Source organism: Morus notabilis, unplaced genomic scaffold (genome assembly GCF_000414095.1).
Source record: "Morus notabilis unplaced genomic scaffold, ASM41409v2 Scaffold243, whole genome shotgun sequence".
NCBI classification, from domain to species: Eukaryota; Viridiplantae; Streptophyta; class Magnoliopsida; order Rosales; family Moraceae; genus Morus; species Morus notabilis.
This window is the reverse complement of record NW_010359811.1, coordinates 215277-225780: the sequence shown is the minus strand read 5'-3', so window position 1 is coordinate 225780 and position 10504 is coordinate 215277. Positions and strand designations below refer to the sequence as shown.

Below are 10504 nucleotides of genomic sequence, written 5' to 3'. Positions count from 1 at the left end.
ACAAACGGGCCCATAGTGTCAGAGTAAGTAGTAAACAAAAAAAGAAAAAAGAAAAAAAGGACCAACATAAAAGGAGAAAAAACCTGGTAGAGCAAAAAAAAAAAAAAAAAAAAAACGGTAGCGGCATTGTAGCGATATTGTTGCGAAAGCTGTGTCAAATAGAAAACTATTGTATTAATTTAAATTTAAGGGCATGCTCTTTTGTCTAAAAAATTTAAAAAAAGACAACTCGAGTTTTAATTTTATTTAAATTCACGTTCTTTTAAGTTTCAACTTTATTTAATTTTACTCAATTTTATTCAAGTTAGAACTTTAACTCAAGTTATAACTTAAATTTAACTCAAAAACTACACTCAAATTACACTCCAAAAGAATCACCCCTAAAACTTGTTTTCTTTCTCAAAGCGGTTTCTCATAATTTATAATATATAATATATTTTACCGTTAATCTCCAAGCAAATTTTTTTTTTTCCCGTTACTAAGTGCCCATTTTTTTATTAATTTTGAAACCCTAGAATTTGTTTCTCTCTCTTCCCCCCGTCGGGCTCTCTCTCCCTCTCTGTTCCTTTCGCTCTCTCTCTCTTCCCGTTCCCTTGCATTCTCTATATTCCTCTCACGTTCTCTTCCCCCTCTCCCCCTTCCCTCCCATTCTCTCTTCTCGTTTGCTTTTTCTCTCGTTCCACGAGGACCTCACGGCGGAGAAAGAAGGTCGCTGGCTGCCGATGTTGTCGGCGGTGAGACGGAAAGCACGAGCGAGCCACCACCGTGGGGCGTCGGAAACATTGTGGTTGTTGCTTCTTACCGGCAAAAAAGCCTCGCCGGCGGTCAGATTTAAGAAATTAGGGGTCAGGGCGAGCAGGGGCAACGTAAATGCAGTGTTCTACCCAGAGACGTACCATCCGATCAAAGCAAGAAGCATCGACGGCACCGACTTCATCCCTCACGACAACGCCGTCTATCACGCCTATCTTTGCTCCTCCGTTCCTCTCTATCTTTCGTTTCATTGCCTCTTTTAGTGTGCTCTCTGCTGTTCGTTTTTCTCTTCTTTCACATTTATGATCCAAATTATTTGTCTTTTCTGTGGGTTCATGGTTTCTGAAGCGTTCCTACTCAGCCCTAAAGGTTTGCTTTTGTGTTTTCTCTTCTTATGTTTACTTTTTCTGGTCATCTTGTTTATTCTGGGTATCAATTTAGTTTCTGATTGTATTTACCTTGTTTTGGGAAAAGTATTTGGACAATTCACAATGGGGACAAGTGAGTAGTAGTTTTTGTAAAACTTCTGCAATTTTTGTTGAGGCCCTATCTTTCTTAAGGTGATAACTTACTGGTGCATTTTCGTTGTTACAAGTCAGGGAGTGTACATAACAAGAGGATCTGGCGATCAACTCCATATTTTACTTAGAACTTTACTTGAACGAGGAATTCTTGAGCCATGAAGAGGGAGAGAGATTTTTTGTTTTGGTTTTGTTTTCTTTTTGATTTTTTAATGCTGTGTTCGTCCCAATTCAGTGTCCTCATCGTCATTTTCGTTGTAGGTAAACTTGCCTCCCGTTATTCACCAAGCGATGGAGAGAGAGAAAGGAGAGAAGAAAAGGAAATGTAAAAAGGAGCGAGAGAGTAAAAAAGGCAAATGATACAGGGAAAACATAGAATGAAGAGTAAAAACAAAAACCATCATTTCCTAAGCCATGAAGAGAGAGAAAGAGAGAGAGGAAAAGGTATAAAAGAGTGAGACGAAAATAAGGTAAATGAAGTAGGGAAAAATGTTTATGGCATTTGGATCGAATGGTTCGGGGGCTATGAGAACAGAGAGAAGAAAAGGAAATGTAAAAAGGAGTGAGAGAGGAAAAAAGGAAAATGATATAGGGAAAACAAAGAATGAAGAGTGAAAAGGAAAATCGTCATTTCCTAAGCCATGAAGAGAGAGAAAGAGGGAAAGGAAAGGTAAAAAAGAGAGACGAAAAAATGTAGTGAAAATGGTTTATGGCATTTGGATGGAATGGTTCGGGCTATGAGAAAGTGTTGTTGAGGGAAGAGTTTGCGCTTAGTTAGGCACATTGGTAAATCTTCATTTGCACATTACTTTTTCTTTATTTATTTATTCAGAAATCAAGTAATTTTTTAATTTATAATTTTCTCTATATAACTTGGTAATTTTTTTATGTAATTTCGTGATTTTTTTCCTTCTAGAGAGTGATGGCCATCAGAAATGAAGTTGGATTTTTGGTCTGCTTGATGCCGTTGTCGCTTACGTGTCCCTGATCAGACCAGGGTTTGGATTTCTTGAGAATTTGTTTGGTTTTTCCTATTCTCTCCTTATATTTATGATTTATTATTTTAGGAATTTTTTTTTGTTCATATTTGCATGTCTTGCGAAATTTCCGCTATTGAATCAGTGATGTGGAAATTTTTTTCTTCATTTCTTCCCTTCTTTGCCTCTTTTAGTGTGCTCTCCGCTGTTCGTTTTTCCTATTCTCTTCTTATATTTATGATTTATTATTTTAGGAATTTTTTTTTGTTCATATTTGCATGTCTTGCGAAATTTCCGCTATTGAATCAGTGATGTGGAAATTTTTTTCTTCATTTCTTCCCTTCTTTGCCTCTTTTAGTGTGCTCTCCGCTGTTCGTTTTTCTCTTCTTTCACATTTATGATACAAGGTATTTGTTTTTTCTGCGGGTTCATGGTTTTTGTTGCAGCGTTCTTACTCAGCCCTTAAGGTTTGCTTGTGTGTCTTCTCGTCTTATGTTTACATTTTCTGGTCATCTTCTTTATTCTGGGTGTCAATTTAGTTTTTGATTGTATTTACCCAATTGTTGAATTAGTTATTTTGGGAACAATATTTGGATTTTATTTATTCCAGTCCAAAAATTGAATGCAAATAGCTGTTCTAATTTAATTTACCTTGTTAAATGAATTCATGGTTGTAGAAAAATATTTAGTTTTTTTATTTATTCAATCCCTAATAAACCAATTCAATGCAAACCGATCAACCAATATGCAAATAGCTGTTCTAATTTAATTTACTTTGTTAAATGAATTCATGGTTGTAGAAAAATATTTAGTTTTTTTATTTATTCAATCCCTAATAAACCAATTCAATGCAAACCGATCAACCAATTCATGCTAAACATTCTATCAACCAATTCAATGCAACCGATGTGTCGATGTGAGTTTTATAGTTCTATTTATTTCCTTCTTTCTCTCTGATTTATTTTATTTCGTTGTATTGATGTGTGTTCATTTGTTCTATTAAAACTTGAGTCTGACATTTTCATTGTAGGAAATCCCCGCAGATTGCTTTAAGTACTTGTTATTTTTGTAGCAATGACTTGTTATTTTTGTATATCTAAAGCAATTTGAGTTAATATTTGGTAGGTAAACTATATGAGAACGATTGGGTTTTAAGAGATGGTGTGATCTTTGGAAAGAAATTTTGTGATTTTCTAAGGTTCAAAATTTATGTCTTGTGTTTTACATTAGTTGTGAAATTTGTGAATGAATTTTTGTTGAATTATGTAACTGAGTAGTGAGTAGTAGTTTTTGTAAAACTTATGCAATTTTTGTTGAGGCTCTATCTTTCTTAAGGTGATACTTACTGGTGCATTTCGTTGTTACAGGTCAGGGAGTGAACTTAACAAGAGGATTTGGCGATCAACTCCATATTTTATTTAGAACTTTATTTGAACGAGGAATTCTTAAGCCATGAAGAGGGAGAGAGATTTGTTCTTTTGGTTTTGTTTTCTTTTTGATCTCTTAATGCTGTGTTCGTCCCGATTTAGTGTCCTCATCGTCATTTTGGTTGTAGGTAACCTTTACTCCCATTATTCACCAAGCAATGGAGAGACAGAGAAAGAAAAGGGGGTGGGGGCAGAGAAAAGAAAAGGTAAAAAGGGGTGAAAGAGGAAAAAAGGAAAATGATTTAGGGAAAACAAAGAATGAAGAGTGAAAACAAAAAACCGTCATTTCCTAACCCATGAAGAGAGAGAAAGAAGGAAAGGAAAGGTAAAAAAGGGGTGAAAGAGGAAAAAAGGCAAATGATATAGGGAAAACAAAGAATGAAGAGTGAAAACAAAAAACCGTCATTTCCTAACCCATGAAGAGAGAGAAAGAAGGAAAGGAAAGGTAAAAAATGGGTGAAAGACGAAAAAAGGCAAATAATATATGGAAAACAAAGAATGAAGAGTGAAAACAAAAAACCGTCATTTCCTAACCCATGAAGAGAGAGAAAGAAGGAAAGGAAAGGTAAAAAAGAGAGATGAAAAAAAAGGTAAATGATACAGCGAAAACAAAGAATGAAGAGTGAAAATAAAAAACCGTCATTTCCTAACCCATAAAGAGAGAGAAAGAAGGAAAGGAAAGGTAAAAAAGAGAGATGAAAAAAAAGGTAAATGATATAGCGAAAACAAAGAATGAAGAGTTGAAAACAAAAAACCGTCATTTCCTAACCCATGAAGCGAGAAAGAAGGAAAGGAAAGGTAAAAAAGAGATGAAAAAAAAAAGGTAAATGATATAGCGAAAACAAAGAATGAAGAGTGAAAACAAAAAACCGTCATTTCCTAACCCATAAAGAGAGAGAAAGAAGGAAAGGAAAGGTTAAAGAGAGTGAGATGAAAAAAAAAGGTAAATGAAGTAAGTAGGGAAAAATGTTTATGGCATTTGGACGGAATGATTCGGGCTATGAGAATAGAGAAGAAAAAGGAAAGGTTAAAAGAAAGAATGAAGAGTGAAAACAAAAAACCGTCATTTGAAAGGTAAAAAAAGAGAGACGAAAAAAAAGGTAAATGAAGTAGGGAAACATGTTTATGGCATTTGGATGGAATGATTAGGGCTATGAGAAAGTGTTGTTGAGGGAAGAATTTGCGCTTAGTTAGTCACATTGGTAAATCTTCTTTTTCACAATACTTTTTCTTTATTATTCGAATCGTCGGAAAATACTTTCCCGGTAAACAAACACTCTCGGCCAAAGGCTTTCTGTTCCGTCCTTGATTTTGATTACGGGGTTTGGCTTGTTTATGGTTTTTGTTCCGTTTTGCATATTTGAGTTCAATTTGAGTAATTGATGAGAAATTTATGGTATTTTCTAATTGGTTTCGGTTAGTGTATGGATTCTAGGGAAGATGGATTGTATTTGTCTGAAAAAAGATGAGTTTTTTTTTTTTTTTTTTCGAGGGATCTAAAATTATTTATGTGTGAATTTTTTTGGGTTTAAATTGTTTTTAGTTTGGGGCTTTATCAATCATTTTTGCCTTGAAATTGCACTTAACTTTCAGGGAGAAAAAGTTAATCTTTACAATTGTTATCATTAATATTTTTAATCCTCTATTTTCTTGGTTTTATTTCCTAATAGCCATTGTTGAGTTTGTAATTCAAGTTAATAGAGAGCAGTGCAAGAGAAAATTGGATCTTGATTCAGAAGAAGTGTTTATTTACAGTGATTCTGAATCATGATTCAGAATCAGTGTTTGGTTTGAATGATTCTGAATCATGATTCAGAATCTGATATGATGTTTTAAACTAGCTCAATTTATGATTCTAAAATCACCTCTCTCTTTATTTAAGGTGATTCAAACCCTTAATTCTGAATCATGGTTTCAGAATCATGATTTGAACTCAAAATCATGAATTATGATTCTGATTTCAGAAACATGATTAAAATCACATTAGTTTGAATCCTCTTACCAAACGAACCCTAATTTAAAAAAAAAAAAAAAAAGTATTTAATGGGAAGAAGGAAAAGTACTGAAATTGGCATGGCAATCTTGTAAATAGATTGCAGAAAATATGGGTTGTTATTTGGTCAGATTAATTGATAAAAGTAGTGGGCACGTGTCAAGTAGAGACAGTGGCATCTGATTCAACATCTGATCAAGTGACTGTAGCGGCCTGGACTTAAGGGGGGCCTTAGGCAGCCTTGACTTAAGGGGGGGCCTTATAACGGCCTCACACCCTTGAGCCGGCATTGCTTTTAGAGTTTCTTTTCCTTAACCATTCAAATACATTTATCACCTTGACTTTCTGATTCTCTTCTGATTTATTTATTCATTTATTTATTTTATTTATTTTCATTATTTCCGCTTGTTGGGATTTTGAATACTATGGTTTCATATAGGATTTAGTTGACTTGTCTGATCGTATCTAATTGCAATGGCTGAGAGGAACAATGCTTTGTCCGTTGGGATTATTGCCAGGAAATCTTTGTTTTGGCTGCTTATTGTTAGACAATATAATAGAAAATACAAAGAAGAACAAGGAAATAAAGGAATAACAAAATAATGAAAATTGTTACAACCCGAAATCAACCTTTCTATGGAATTCGAAAACGGAATTGTATGAATGTCGAGGCACGTGAACCACGTTGTCCTTAAAACAGATTCGTCCCCTCCGGCGTGTGCTTGAGGTTACGTTGGACGTCCGTCTCCCAGGATACAACGACAACGACGGCAGCTCGATGCACTTTCGGAACCGTCCGGCGAACTAGAACTTGATCTTCCCTCTATCACCAAAACCGAACTACAAGAACTACTCAAGGAAATCCGGAACAAACCAAGAGAGAGAGAGAACCAAAAAGGAGAAGAGAATTGTGAGGAAGTGTGTGCCTATCATGTGGAGTTTTGGCCTTTATATAGGCTCCAAAATCTGGGTGTTACACCAAGACATTATGGTGTAATAACCCAGATTTATTCCCGGAATAATGGTGATTAAAACCAGCCAAAACGTTTTTTGATTTCCCATGGTGAATCTGGCCACATTCTGGCTAGTAATTCAGCTTTTGATGATGGAAAACCAAAGCCATGAAAGCTTGATTCGGTTTTGCCTCCATTGATCACCATTAAGGTCTTTAACCATCATTGTTTTATGCCAAACGGAAGCTGGAAGGTCTTGGCTAGAGCAAAAATAAAATTGCAAAAGTAAGCTCGCGCGGAGCGGGTTTTTCGGTCCGGCATTCGTGTCCGCAGGCGCACACATTAGCCCTAGCCAATGTGGGACTTTTGCAATTTTCCTTCTACATATGCCATTCCAAGTACCATACTTAGACCATCAATTTCTCATTCACCCAAAATCCATTTTGAGTGTATGAATACTTGATTTCGATCTCCTCGTGACGAAGAACGCAAATCCATCGAGACCCGTCTCAAAACCTATTGGGCCCCTTTCAAACATGGGCCTCAAAATGGGCCTTTAAAATGGCTTAATAAGCCATTTTTTTCCAACACTTATTATTGCATCAATCCTATTTATGTTATCTTGGTTCTTTGTGTTGCGTTCCACGGGTCGTCCCAAGTTTATAGACCATAGTTTGCTTCCCAATTCAAAGTTTCCATTTCTATTAGACAACTGGTATTTTGCATTGCATAGTCAAAATGATGTCCAGCCCAAAAACTGATCGGTCCTCGCGGATAAGGAAGAAGAAGAAGAAGAAGAAGAAGAAGACTCTTCTTTTGTCCAAGCTAACAAGCATGGCGTGACATGTCAGACCAATATCAACAATGTGGTCCTTAAGGCTTTCTTGTATGATTTGGCTCCTGAGTTTCATTTTGGGCTCTTGGGTTGGGAGCCACAAGGCAATAGTGTGTGGCCAGATCTTCAGACCAAAGTTCCTGATTATCCTGGTGGGTTGAATTTGCAACATAGTATAGAGTATTGGCTGACTTTGGATCTTCTTGCTTCGGAACTTCCAAACCCGCCAAACGCTCGATCTGTTATGCGAGTGCGGAATGCTAGTGAAGCCGACATCATATTTGTGCCATTCTTTTCCTCCTTGAGCTATAATCAGTTTTTGAAGAGGGATCCGAATCAAAAGAGGAGCAATAACAAGGTGCTTCTTGGTTAGGTACTTGACGGCTCAAAAGGAATGGAAGACGTCTGGAGGAAGAGACCACTTAATTGTGGCTCACCATCCCAATAGTATGTTGGATGCAAGGATGAAACTGTGGCCTGCAACATTTATACTTGCCGACTTTGGGAGGTATCCTCCCAATATCACGAATGTGGAGAAAGATGTGATCGCACCTTACAAACATTTGACCAAGACATTTGTGAATGACTCATCTGGTTTCGATAGCCGTCTGACTTTGCTCTACTTCCAAGGAGCAATGTACCGAAAGGATGTATGTACTCTTCATCTTCTATACATACTATCACTTACTTTTGTTAATTTTTTATCTTTCAATTATGAAACTAAAATCTTTATTTGTGCTACAAATTATGGGTTTGACATGTTTTCTGATTACTTATTGTATCAATCTAGAGATAGTGTTATCGTTTGATTTGTTTGTACATGAAGAATGTTATTATTGGAAGCATTAAAGGTGCATTATAATTCCATTAGGAACTACAGAATATACACAAATTCTAATCATATAGAGTCTACGGCTTACATAGATTCATGGACTCATCTATAGATTCATGGACTCATCTATAGATTCTTGTCTACAAAATCTTCTCTCCTATACCCTTGTACAGAGTCCATTTCTAAAATTAGATATTCAAACTTTAAAGCAACAAATAATTTATTACAGAAAAATGTGCAAATGTGTTAATCTTGGTCCGTACTTTCTTGTTTGTGCTGGTACTAATCTTTGTTATAACATTGAATACTACAACGTGATCTCTCATCTAAGACAGCTAGATTCAATTAGATTTCTGGTATTATGTAAAATGTGAAAGACTTTCTCCAATTTCGTAGAATATATTAATTAAATGGACTTCCAAGTTTGTGTTCAACAAGGTTTTGTATATGATTTGACTTAGGAAACCAGATTAAGCATCTTTATTCAGATTCTGATATTGTTGGAATTTGACTTGTAATTTGCTTTGACAGAATATCAAAAACTATGGTAAACAACTTTGTTTCTCAGTCTGCACAATCATCTCTTGTATGGCTGTCTCAATTTCAGTCTGCACATTTAAGTATTGACAACTTCTTTGTTTAACTTGCACCTGGAAATCGCCAAATTATCTTCTGCTATTTTGCTCATTTCACCGTGTTACTGACTAAGGAAACCAAAATGAACTTGGTATTTGTCTTTCATTTCTTATTTGCTGTAGGCTATACTTGCTTAATTGTTTTTGCTAATATTTGTATATTAACTTTTGGTTTCTATCTCTGCAGGGTGGCTATGTTAGACAAAAGTTATTTTATCTTCTAAAAGACGAAAAAGACGTGCATTTTGCATTTGGGAGTGTTCAAAAAGATGGAATCCACAAGGCTACACAAGGCATGCACTCTAAGTTTTGCCTCAACATAGCGGGTGATACTCCGTCATCAAACCGCCTCTTCGATGCCATTGCCAGTCACTGCGTCCCTGTTATCAGCAATGATATCGAACTCCCATACGAGGATGTCCTAGACTACTCTGAATTCTGCATATTTGTCCGCACAAGGGATGCTCTTAAAGAGAAATTTCTCGTAAACCTTGTCAAGAGTATTGGGAGGGACGAGTGGACACGAATCTAGACGATTTTATCATTCTCTTGACCCTGAGGAAAGGGAGTTTAGATCTTTGCCATCACCAAGAAACTTTTGGTAATAAAGGGAAATTGCCATTCTTTTGTTGGCTCTTATGTTAAGTAGAGCACTTGACATGAACCAACGGAATAGATTCCTAGCTGCTTCAGAAAGGTGAGAACTGTGAAGCATGTTAGCTTTAATCCATAAATATGGTTTTAACACCATACCCACAAATTCAGGAATCATCACCCCAAATTATTGAGAAAATAAACGAGAACAAATACATGTCTTCATTGGTGCAGCCTTAATCGCCAACAGAAATCACCACTTGAATACTTTCTTGGGGTTATCGCATCTCTCAGTTAAATCACCAGAGTTTTGAATGAGGCGTTCTCTCTCTAAATAGGGAAGAGTGAAAATGGCTGAATGATTTGACAAATTACAAATTATGGACCATAACTTAAAAGTTTTTTTTTTATATATTGTCTCATTAGGCACTCATTAAACCTAATTAAGTCAATACTAAGTATCTACTCATTTAATCCATATCTAGTTAGAAATCTAATTAGACTTTCTTAAATTAGCCACTTAATTTTATTCAATTAATTAAATAGTGTGAGATGATTGATAATTAAATATGTGACCCACGATTATATTAGGAAATAAAATTTCCTAACAAAGCATTTTCACTGCAGATTGTGACTGATGTTACAATAATATTCTTGTAAATTAGAAAGAGAAAGGAAAGACTAACAAGCAATTTACATTTTTTGTCGAGGAAAAAAAGGCAAAAAAAGCATTTTTTGTTCCATTTAATAGTTGAGATATTGGATAATGATGTTTTCTCCTAGTCTGATCAATTTTTTGAAATAAACTTTCTTGTTTAGGCCGATAAGTAGGTGATTTTCTTTGTTGTTAAATCGAAGGTGGACGCGCGCTTTAAAAAAAAAATGCACGAAGGTGGACAAATATTTTCTTGAAATTTAAAATCCAACGGTTCTGAAATATTTTTAGGGGTAGTTAACTTTATAGATGAACTTTGGAATAATATC

The 10504-nt window shown here is 35.6% G+C and overlaps 1 long non-coding RNA gene and 1 pseudogene across 1 annotated transcript; both read left to right on the top strand.

Annotated features, from left to right (window-relative positions):
* Nucleotides 1–1031: 1031 nt before the first annotated feature.
* Nucleotides 1032–3773, top strand: LOC112091027. Its single transcript, XR_002901966.1, has 3 exons — nucleotides 1032–2060; nucleotides 2191–2272; nucleotides 3619–3773. It is a non-coding gene; the product is annotated as an uncharacterized LOC112091027 (long non-coding RNA).
* Nucleotides 3774–6145: 2372 nt separating this feature from the next.
* Nucleotides 6146–9458, top strand: LOC21400512 (annotated as a pseudogene).
* The last annotated feature ends 1046 nt before the right edge of the window (nucleotides 9459–10504 follow it).